General features: G+C 42.2%; 1 protein-coding gene and 1 long non-coding RNA gene across 2 annotated transcripts in view; both read right to left on the bottom strand.

Annotated features, from left to right (window-relative positions):
* LOC145425134 (uncharacterized) overlaps positions 1-8,427 on the bottom strand; it is a 323,553-nt gene that overhangs the window by 268,835 nt on the left and 46,291 nt on the right. The window lies entirely within an intron of this gene.
* The window catches only part of LOC113016649 (protein NLRC3-like), an 18,428-nt gene continuing 16,935 nt past the window's right edge, over positions 6,935-8,427 (bottom strand). Inside the window, exon 7 of the mRNA XM_080299653.1 lies at positions 6,935-8,427. This exon is cut by the window's right edge and continues 2,337 nt beyond it. The gene's annotated coding sequence lies outside the window, so the exon portion shown is untranslated.

Below are 8,427 nucleotides of genomic sequence, written 5' to 3'. Positions count from 1 at the left end.
TCCAACCAATGAACAAATGTGTGTATTTGTGGAGGCCGAACAAAAGCATGACACATTTCTCTGTTTCTATAAACTGGAGTCAAACACAAACATGAAGAGTTTCACTGACAGACTCCAAAATGCCCCCACAGTGGATCAAAGGGAAATCCTACAGTGTGGCCAGAGACTCTTAATGGCTCCAACATCAACACATCCACAATGTTGGATCCAGTTCTGCCTCACAGAGTTACTAAGACACACCCTCTGCCAGCATCACAACAGCTCCACCTGCTTCACCTGCCTCCTCAGCATCTGTACACCTGAAGAGAAAAGAAAGGCTCCAACAGCTCAAATCTACAAAGGATTCATGAAGTTTCATCCAACAATAACATGTTTGCCTTCCACAGTGTGCTGTTAGACACCACTGTACCTCTGCCATTTCAAAAAGAGCAGCTTGGGAACATTTTGGCTCCAAACACTTTGTGTTTAAGTTCTTTGTTTTCTTTGTGAAGCCGACAACATCTGGAGCTTTGTGACTCATAGAAACATCATTTTGTTCTTTAGATGACAGCAGATTGGGACTGAATAATCAATCACTATCAAACCAATAAAGACAAACATGCTGATTTTACAGGAACTTTGTTGGAGAAGCTGCAAAGACATGAAACTGGTGGAGATCCCAAACCAGTTGATAGTGCTGGTTATTCCAAATAAAGCTGTTTCCCTTTGAGATGAAATGACTTTGTGTCCTGATATATAATAAAGATGTTGTTGTTTTTGAGCCCCTGTATTAAAAGTAGTTTAAAGTCAGCTTGAGTTTGATGTCTTTATGTCAAAGCTGCTCATGATGTTGAGCTGCTGATGGAATAAAAACAATATAAAAGCATGTAGTCCAGACTTAAATGTAGCCTGTTGTTAGCTGAGGTCCACACACAGTGTTTGACAGTGTAAAGTGTGTGAAAGGGCTGCTGGTGGAGCTCACTAGGATGAGCAGGTGACCACGAGGTGGAGAGCAGCTGGCCTGGCTTTGACCCGGGCCACGCCCCCTTTCTCTCTGCTTTGCTGTCACTTATCTTCACTGCTCTGTCCAATAAAGCTGAAAAAGGCCCCGAATCAAAGAAATCTGCTGCAGCCTCTGAAATGTCTTCTGTTTCCTTCCCGACGGCTTTTTCACCGTCAGCCCATCAGACAGTCCAGCAGCATTTATGATGATGTCATGATGTTGAAGAGGCTGCTACGGTGGCCTCCCATGACCCCCAGCCTCATCACAGCTGAGATGCAGACATTTGAAAACATTCAGCAGACAACTGAATAACAGTCCAACACAACAGTCTGTGTGCAGACACACACTGACCTTTCATATAGTCAAACACAGCTGGTTGAGTCATTTCTCTGTGAGTCTAAAGTGAATCTAGTATTTGAAAGTCCACTTCCTGTATTTGTTGTTGAAGACTTCTTCAGCTTCTTCTCAAGGACATCAGTTCAATTCAATTCAATTCAATTTTATTTATATAGCGCCAAATCACAACAAAAGTCGCCTCAAGGCGCTTCATAGATACAGAGAAAAACCCAACAATCATATGACCCCCTATGAGCAAGCACTTTGGCAACAGTGGGAAGGAAAAACTCCCTTTTAACAGGAAGAAACCTCCGGCAGAACCAGGCTCAGGGAGGGGCGGCCATCTGCTGCGACTGGTTGGGGTGAGAGAAGGAAGACAGGATAAAGACATGCTGTGGAAGAGAGACAGAGGTTAATAACAGATATGATTCAATGCAGAGAGGTCTATTAATACATAGTGAGTGAGAAAGGTGACTGGAAAGGAAAAACTCAATGCATCATGGGAATCCCCCGGCAGCCTACATCTATTGCAGCATAACAAAGGGAGGATTCAGGGTCACCTGGTCCAGCCCTAACTATATGCTTTAGAAAAAAGGAAAGTTTTAAGCCTAATCTTAAAAGTAGAGATAGTGTCTGTCTCCCGAATCCAAACTGGAAGCTGGTTCCACAGAAGAGGGGCCTGAAAACTGAAGGCTCTGCCTCCCATTCTACTTTTAAATACTCTAGGAACAACAAGTAGGCCTGCAGAGCGAGAGCGGAGCGCTCTAATAGGGTGATATGGTACTACAAGGTCATTAAGATAAGATGGGGCCTGATTATTTAAGACCTTGTATGTGAGGAGCAGGATTTTGAATTCAATTCTGGATTTAACAGGAAGCCAATGAAGGGAAGCCAAAACAGGAGAAATCTGCTCTCTCTTTCTAGTCCCTGTCAGGACTCTTGCTGCAGCATTTTGGATTAGCTGAAGGCTTTTCAGTGAGTTTTTTGGACATCCTGATAATAATGAATTACAGTAGTCCAGCCTGGAAGTAATAAATGCATGAACTAGTTTTTCAGCGTCACTCTGAGACAGGATATTTCTAACCTTAGAGATGTTGCGCAAATGGAAGAAAGCAGTCTTACATATTTGTTTAATATGTGCGTTGAAGGACATGTCCTGGTCAAAAATGACTCCAAGGTTCCTCACCGCGTTACTGGAGGCCAAGGTAATGCCATCCAGAGTAAGAATCTGATTAGATACCATATTTCTAAGATTTTCAGGGCCGAGTACAATAACCTCAGTTTTATCTGAATTAAGAAGCAGAAAGTTAGCGGCCATCCAGGTCTTTATGTCTTTAAGACATTCCTGCAGTTTAACTAATTGGTGTGTGTTATCTGGCTTCATGGACAGATAGAGCTGGGTGTCATCTGCATAGCAGTGAAAATGTATGCTATGTCTTCTAATGATACTGCCTAAGGGAAGCATGTATAATGTAAACAGAATTGGTCCTAGCACTGAACCCTGTGGAACTCCATAATTAACCTCAGTGTGTGAAGAGGACTCTCCATTTACATGCACGAATTGGAGTCTATTAGATAGATATGATACAAACCACTGCAGCGCAGTACTTGTAATACCTACAGCATGTTCTAATCGCTCTAATAGGATATTATGATCAACAGTATCGAACGCTGCACTGAGGTCTAGCAGGACAAGCACAGAGATGAGTCCACTGTCAGAGGCCATAAGAAGATCATTTGTAACCTTCACTAAAGCTGTTTCTGTGCTGTGCTGAGCTCTGAAACCTGACTGAAACTCTTCAAATAAACCATTCCTCTGCAGATGATCTGTTAGCTGTTTGACAACTACTCTTTCAAGGATTTTTGATATGAAAGGAAGGTTGGAGATTGGCCTATAATTAGCTAAGACTGCTGGGTCTAGAGATGCTTTTTGAGTAAAGGTTTAACTACAGCCAGCTTGAAGGCCTGTGGTACATAGCCGATTATTAGAGATAGGTTGATCATATTTAAGATCGAAGAATTAATTAATGGCAGGACTTCTTTGAGCAGTTTTGTAGGAATGGGGTCTAAAAGACACGTTGATGGTTTGGAGGAAGTAATTATTGAAGTTAACTCAGAAAGATCAATTGGAGAAAAAGAGTCTAACTTAATATCAATGGTACTAAGAGTAGCTGTAGATAATATTACATCTGTGGGATGATTACTGGTCATTTTTTCTCTAATGATAAAAATTTTATTTGTGAAGAAGTTCATGAAGTCATTACTAGTTAACGTTAAAGGGATGGTTGGCTCAAAAGAGCTCTGACTTTTTGTCAGCCTGGCTACAGAGCTGAAGAGAAACCTAGGGTTGTTCTTATTTTCTTCAATCAGTGATGAATAGTAAGATGTTCTGGCTTTGCGGAGGGCTTTCTTATAAAGCAGCAAACTATTTCTCCAGGCTAAATGATGATCCTCTAGATTTGTGACACGCCATTTCCTCTCCAGATTACGAGTCATCTGCTTTAGGGTACGTGTTTCAGAATTATACCACGGAGTCAGGTACTTCTGATTTGAGGCCTTAGTTTTCACAGGAGCTACAGTATCCAGAGTCGTACGTAGTGAGGAGGTGAAATTATTAACAAGATAATCGACCTCTATTGGGGTAGCGTTCAGATAGCTGCTTTGCTCTGTGTTGGTACAGGGCATTGGAGATGATAACAGTGGGTGGATTATATTCTTAAACTTAGTTACAGTGCTTTCAGAAAGACATCTACTTTGATAAAGTCTACTCTTCACCGCTGTGTAATCAATTATTGTAAAAGTAAATGTTATCAGGAAATGATCAGACAGGAGAGGGTTTTCAGGAAACACTGTTAAATGTTCAGGTTCGATGCCATATGTTAAAACAAGATCTAGAGTGTGATTAAAGTGGTGGGTGGGTTCTTTTACATTTTGAGAGAAACCAATTGAGTCTAATAACAGATTAAATGCCATGTTGAGGCTGTCATTTTTAGCATCTACATGGATGTTAAAATCACCCACAATAATTATTTTATCTGAGCTCAGAACTAAATTAGATATAAAGTCTGAGAAATCAGACAGAAACTCTGTGTAAGGCCCAGGTGGACGATAGATGATAACAAGTAAGACTGGTTTCTGAGTTTCACAGCTGGGGTGGACAATGTTAAGCATCAGGCTTTCAAATGAATTAAAAGTCTGTCTTGGTCTTTCATTAATTAATAGGCTGGTGTGAAAAATTGCTGCCACACCTCCCCCTCGGCCTGTGCTTCGAGATTTCTGGTAGTTAGAATGGCTCGGGGGTGTTGATTCATTTAAACTAACATAATCATCCTGCTGCAACCAGGTTTCTGTAAGGCAGAGTAAATCAATTTGTTGATCAATTATTAAGTCATGTACTAACAGAGACTTGGAGGAGAGAGACCTAATATTTAATAATCCACATTTCACTGTTTTACTCTTTGGTTCAGATGTGGATACTGTATTGTTCTTTCTTTGTGATTGTTTATGTTTAAGTTGTTTGTTGCTGGTTTTTAGTTTGTTTTTTGTCTTTTTGGAAGCTGACACAGTCTCTATGGAGATGGGTTTTTGGGGGGGTAGCAGGAGGAGAGAAGCTGCAGAGAAGCGTGTAAGACTGCAACTCTGCTTCCTGGTCCCAACTCTGGATAGTCATATTTTGGGGGGTTTAATAAATTTGTCCATATTTCTAGAAATGAGAGCTGCTCCATCCAAAGTGGGATGGATGCCATCTCTCCTAACAAGACCAGGTTTCCTCCAGAAGGTTTGCCAATTATCTATGAAGCCCACATCGTTTCTGGGACACCACTCAGACAGCCAGCAATTTAAGGAGAACATGCGGCTAAACATGTCACTCCTGGTCTGATTGGGGAGGGGACCAGAGAAAACTACAGAGTCCGACATTGTTTTGGCAAAGTTGCACACCGATTCAATATTGATTTTAGTGACCTCCGATTGGCGTAACCGGGTGTCATTACTGCCGACGTGAATTATGATTTTACTGAATTTACGTTTACCCTTAGCCAGCAGTTTTAAATTTCCTTCAATGTCGCCTGCTCTGGCCCCTGGAAGACAATTGACTATGGTTGCCGGTGTCTCTAGCTTCACATGTCTGAGAACAGAATCGCCAATTACCAGAGTTTGACCCCCAGCTGCTTGTTTGGCAGCAGAGGCAGTTAAGAAGCTTCCTGAAAAACACTGAACAGTGAGTTCACTGTGGCATATGACAGATTCAGCTTTCTGTGTGCAAATGTGTCTGTGTCGACCTTTCAAATGCTGTTGAATCCAAAACATCAGCGGCTCCTCGGCTGCTCACTTCATGCACTTCTGTCTGTGTGACAGTCCAATGACATCACAGCTGTTTCCAGCCCCAGTGTCTCAGGACTGGACACCTTTAAACATGTCGAGGATCAAACAGCGTCCAGCTAAACACACATGAAACTATCAGAGCTGACAATCATTCCAATAACATCTAATGGTTCATGTATGTAGACACAGGACTACAAGGAAATGGCTCTCAGCATCTGGCTGTGGGAACACATGAGTCCCTGTTTGTGTTCAGATTGTGTGCATGTTTTAGACGTGTGTCACATGTAGAAACACAACAATCCCACAATGACACACAGATGTGTTTGACACAGCTGTGCAGCTGTAAGTTGTTTCTAATGATTCATTGAAGCTCTTCTAACATTCTGGAGACGATCAGTACATGAATCTGTTCAACACGACAACAATTTGACTTCAGTGTGAACGTTTGCATTAAATAACCTTCTTCATCCAGCTGACAGCATCTTCATCCTATGATGTGAACAGTTCCTCCTGTTGATGACAAACCTCTGACAGGATCTGCTTGAGGAGCTTTTTCATGTGCAGCTCTCTGAGCTCAGGGCTGAGCTGCTGTTTCATCTTTAAGAGCTGCTGCCTCCTCGCCGGACTTGTTCTCCTCTTCTTCTCCTAATGACACCATTTCTGCTTCATATTAAATTCAATAAAGATGCTGACATGTATCTGTAGCAACAACATCATTGAATCTAGAACAACTGGAGCCAAACCAGTGGCTCTGCTGGGATCACTGGTGAGCCAACACTTCCTTGTTGATGCAGATTTCAGGGCTTCCTTTTGCTCCTCCGTTATAACTGTTCTCTCTTCTCAACACATGATGACACAAAGGAATCAGCAGTGACAAAGATGATGCTGAAGAGAAGCACACACTTCACACATATAACAGAGCAGTGCAGTTACACACACCTCTGCTCGACATCAGGCCTCAAACAAAGACACAAAACACTAACTTGACTCTAAACAGAAGAAACGAGCAGCTGTTTCTGTTCTGTGCTTATTTATATTTGACACACATGCTTCTCTTTGTGCAAACACACATCGCACTATAAGGGTAACCTCGCACACAATGATTGGACAGCACAGTGATGATGCTGGGAGATCCTATACGCAGCAACACAGAAACACTGAGAACTTTAAACAATGATGGAAAGTGTTATAAATGACTTGTTGGCCTCTGATCTGTCACAAACAGCTGAAACGTGTCTCTCATGAGTCACATGAAGGTTTTTGACAGAAAGGACAAAAAGTAGCTGCAGTCAGTTTGTGTCATTTTTATATTTATTCATCTGGGAGAAAAATCTGAGGGACATTAAAATGTGTTTTCAACAGAGACAAGAACATGAATATAACAGAACAGGTAAATGAACATGTTTCAAGTAAACAGCTGGACTGATCAGGTCCAAACACAGAGTGATAAACTTGTCAAACAGCTGTCATATCTTTATATAGAAGCTCTTTATAAATGCTGCTCACTGCAGTCTGTTTACTAATAATGTCAAAGTGTTAGAAACACAGAAACATCAGAATGGTCTTTGTTCACAGAAACCTGTCTGGGATCCTTTGTTGTTCTTTTGATGCAGAGTTACATTATAAATATAAAGAGTTATTTCAGAGTCTCATCAGTTTTCCTGCATGTCTTTATTTAACACATCAGCAGGGCTGAAGCTCTCATGTTAAACACACACTGATCTATGGACACGTTCATGTGTTTCTAACAGAACCAGGCTGTTATCAGCCTGCACTAACATTATGTCACACACACTGAATGTAACAGTGACAGTTTACATCATCACACAATCAGCTGTGATTGTTTCACTGTCATCAAACGAGTCAACAGGAAGTAGAATCAATAGAAACCAATCATTTACTGACAGCATGTCTGATGGAAATAAGTGCAGATTATGTATGAAGTCTAACTGCACACAGTAACTGTGTTACAATAAGGACTTAACAGCGCCCTCTGCTGGAGTGTTTCAGTACTGCCTTAACTAGAATACACCACCTCCTCCTCACACCACCTGCTACAGCTCTACTCTTCTATGACTACAGTCATCCACAGCACTGATGTGAGGTCACATGGTTCATATGTAAGGAGCACAGCTGACCTCAGGTCAGTTTAATGACTGTGAGCAGCAGCTGTGTTATTGTCACTGTGACAGGGAGACACTCTCAGACACAGCGCTCATGTCAGCTTGTTCTCATGCAGGAGGATCAGGAGCTCCATGTTTGTCTTTCTGTTTGAATCATGATGTGTTTGTGCCATCAGAGTCTGTCATGAGTACTCAGGGTTTCACAGCAGCTCTTCTGGATGCTGACGAGGACTCCAACCTCATGTTTCACCTCTCTGAGCTTCTGATGTCTGTGAACACTCGTGTTTCTTCTCTGGGCTCATCTGGACAAAAACACCTTTCTGTGTTTGGCTGCAGCCTCATTCTGACTGACAGGAAGTGTGTTATCCATGAGCTGCACTTCTGTGAGGAAGTTTCCTGCTGTGTTTCCTGTCTGTGGACAAACACGAGTGTTCCAGCTGAGGACTTGGTTCCTTCCACCTGTCCATACAGGACATCACGCTGTCTGCAGCTCTGTAAATGCAGCTCCAGGTCCTTCCACGTGCTGCTCTGTATTTGTGCAGTTTGTAGTGTGTCCTGGGAAACGTAGCACACATGGTGTTCTTCTGCTGTTTCCTCCTTTCACTGAGTGTGAAACACTGACGCTGTGCTGTTGTTCACAGAGGGGAGCTGATTCTAGCTGCA

Source organism: Astatotilapia calliptera, chromosome 3 (genome assembly GCF_964374335.1).
Source record: "Astatotilapia calliptera chromosome 3, fAstCal68.1, whole genome shotgun sequence".
NCBI classification, from domain to species: Eukaryota; Metazoa; Chordata; class Actinopteri; order Cichliformes; family Cichlidae; genus Astatotilapia; species Astatotilapia calliptera.
Note: the sequence above shows the minus strand (reverse complement) of the source record. Positions and strands in the feature narration are given on the sequence as shown.